The following is a 3,304-nucleotide window of genomic DNA, read 5'->3' as shown; positions in this document are numbered from 1 at the left end:
AACCTCGTTCTGTGCAATCTCTGTGGAATCCCTGGGGAACTGACTAAGACCTGCAGCCCCGGACATTGAACCAGAAGCCGATGCATTAATTTCACCTAAACAAGGTCACATATACCACTAGTTTTGTGTTTTTGTTGCTGTTTATTACCTTTTAACAAAACATATATATACGTATCTATATAAAATCTGTTACTGATCGACATTACCTGTGTGTTTTCTGTGCGGCCCAAGACAGCTCCTCTTCACTCCATGTGGCCAGGCTAGCCAAAAGGCTAGACTCCCGTGGCATACGTAGAAATGCAGGCAGGCACCAAGGCATGGGTGCAGAGCTGCAGGTATTTGACGTAGAAGCTGTCATGTCACGCATGCCTGATCACGTGCCTGAAGGACTAAGTCATTGCGCAGCTCTGTGGCCTCCTTGTGCTGGCCATAAGCTCGGCCTCTGCCTCCCGGCTGCTCAGGAAGATGTGCTGAAACCCTTTCTGCAGCCCAAAATGCCTCCGTGAGGACAGTTCTCCCGAAGGCATCCATCACCTGGAGCTCGTCCTCAGAGCGCTGCAGGAAGCACAGCCTGTGTCCCGCTGGTAGCTCCCTCGTGCACATGCAGACGCGCTGCAGCTCCACAAAGAAGCAGCAGATCCTTGTTGGCATCTCCACAGGTGAGAGAAGGGGATTCCATTTGCACAGCTCCAGCAACCTCACAAAGAAGCTATATGGGTGCTGGAGCCGCGAGGCTCCAGCTGCAGGGCCTACAGCTGCCCCTGGGGCACCGCGGCCGCATCTCCGTGGGGCCGGATGGCATCGCAGCGGAGCTTCCCCTCAGGTGCGGCACCACAACGGCCCCTGGTCAAGGCCAAGATGGGCAACAGCCAGGCCTATGACGCAGGAGAGCAGCGGGGCCGACCGTTTTGTTTCTGTGGGGCCCTGGGCACGGCCTCAGCACTCGGCCACGCTGCCCCATCAGGCATGGAGACCAGCATTGCATCCAGGCGAGGGGCAATGGCCCTGATGGGGGAAAGAAGGGCTGGATGGCGGGGATCAATGTACCTGATAGACCCCAACAGCTGTCAGTGGGACAGCAACGTACCTGACAGAACCCAGAGGCTGCTCCACCTGGGATCCCACAGGCCCTGCAGGCCCCAGCCACCAGCCTGTGGGTGTGTGAGTGCTGTGTGCCCCGATGCAGGAAGGCCCAGTGGGGGGCCTGAAGGGCTTAAGCAAGGGCAGATCTGAGCAGAACACGCTTAAACAACACTGTTGAAAGCCTTGTGGTAGCTTGCTAGCTGCGGCATGATCTTTTCATTCACAGTGGGCGTTTATTGGAGTGGCCAGCAGGGAGAGGGAGGTGGTGGTCCCCCTCTACTCGGCTCTTGTGAGGCCCCATCTGGAGTACTGCGTGCAGGCCTGGGGCCCCCAGCACAAGAAGGATGCAGAGCTCTTGGAACGAGGTCAGAGGAGGGCGACCAAGATGATCAGGGGGTTGGAGCACCTCTCCTCTGAGGAAAGGTTGAGAGAACTGGGCTTGTTTAGCTTGGAGAAGAGAAGGCTCCGGGGAGACCTCACTGTGGCCTGTCAATACTTGAAGGGAGCGTATAAAAAGGACGGGGAACGATTGTTCACGAGGGTGGATAGCGATAGGACAAGGGCTTTAAACTGAGACGGGGGAAATGTAGGTTAGATATTAGGAGGAAGTTTTTCACACAGAGGGTGGTGACGCACTGGAACAGGCTGCCCAAGGAGGTTGTGGATGCCCCGTCCCTGGAGGTATTCAAGGCCAGGCTGGACGTGGCTCTGAGCAGCCTGGTCCAGTGGTTGGAGACCCTGCACTCAGCAGGGGGGTTGAAACTCGATGATCTTTGAGGTCCTTTTCAACCCAGGCCATTCTATGATTCTATGAAGAAATTGTATTAATTATACCCACTCAAGCCCCCTATGAAAAAAACTTCTTCAAAGTGCCCCATCAGCTAAAAAGCGGTAAAGCTATCACAGTCTGTGGCTTTTATATATGATTTCAGTAAACAATCGGCATCATGCCCGCCTGCAAGATTTCTTCTCAGCATCAAAGCAACAGGCAAAAGATTGATGGGAGTCCAGGGCTGCCAGCTTCCAGTGTTTCCTTGATGGCCAGTGGTGCTTTGGCTTTCCTTCCTGGAAGTACGGCTTTGAGTATTTGCAGTAACGTATGCTCTTTGTGTTGCTGCAGAACCAGCAACTGCTTAGAGGAAAGTTGCATGACAAAATACGAAAACAAAACGAAAGATCTCTTAAAGGTTCATGTCTTTAAAAAGCCCTTGGATTTGACAAACTTAAGTTCTCGAGTAAAACAAAAAAAAATATCTTTCTAAGGTCTGAGCTCAGTTTCCGTATGAGAAGTGAATTTTCGCTTTCTGAAGCAGCCATTACTGCTAACAGTTTTTAAATGTGGTTGAGGATTAAAGACTCAATTTACCAAAGTCAGCCTGTCCATCAAAAGAGTGAATGACAGGTCTGCTGCACTTCATGCTATGATTTACGCAGATGACACTTTGGAGTCCAGTAAACATTCTGTTATCTGTAAGTACTCAAGTGTAATAGTGAACTGCAAGGGCCAAATGCAAGGCTGAGTGCGTGGCCCTGAAAACAAAATAGTTACCTCTTTAGGAGGTCACAGTCTTGCTCCACACCCTGCTGCCAACCTTGGTGATACTCCCTGTGTTGGATCTGTGGCAGCAGATAACAGATCAATTGAAGCCTGAACATGAGTCATAGCATGGCAACATGCATTATTCTGCAAGCTACACCAGTGATATGTGACCACCCAGAGTAGGGGTGTAGTACAGGCCACCAGATCAGGAGGATGAAGGCGATGAGGCCTTCTACAAGCAGCTGGAAGTAGCCTCGTAATCCTGGGCACTGGTTCCCATGGGGGACTTGAATCATCCAGATATCTGTTGGGTAAGCAACACGGCCAGGCACGTGCGGTCCAGACGGTTCCTGCAATGCGCTGAAGATGATTTTCTTACACAGGTGGTGGAGGAGCCAACAAGGCAGGGGGTGCTTCTGGACCATGTTCTTTCCAACAGGGATGAGCTTGTTAGGGATATGAAGGTTGGGGGCAGCTTGGGATGTAATAATGATCATGAGATGGTGGAGTTCAAGATCTTGAGTGGAAGAAGTAAGGCAAAGAGTAGGATTGCTACCCTGGACTTTAGGAGAGCCAACTTTGACCTTTTTCGGGACCTACTAGGAGGTATCTCATGGGCTGGAGTGCTTGAAGGTAAGGGGGCCAGTGAGAGCTGGGCAACATTTAAACAGCATTTCTTCC

The sequence above is a fragment of the Numida meleagris genome, chromosome 6 (genome assembly GCF_002078875.1).
Source record: "Numida meleagris isolate 19003 breed g44 Domestic line chromosome 6, NumMel1.0, whole genome shotgun sequence".
Lineage (NCBI taxonomy): Eukaryota > Metazoa > Chordata > Aves > Galliformes > Numididae > Numida > Numida meleagris.
Note: the sequence above shows the minus strand (reverse complement) of the source record.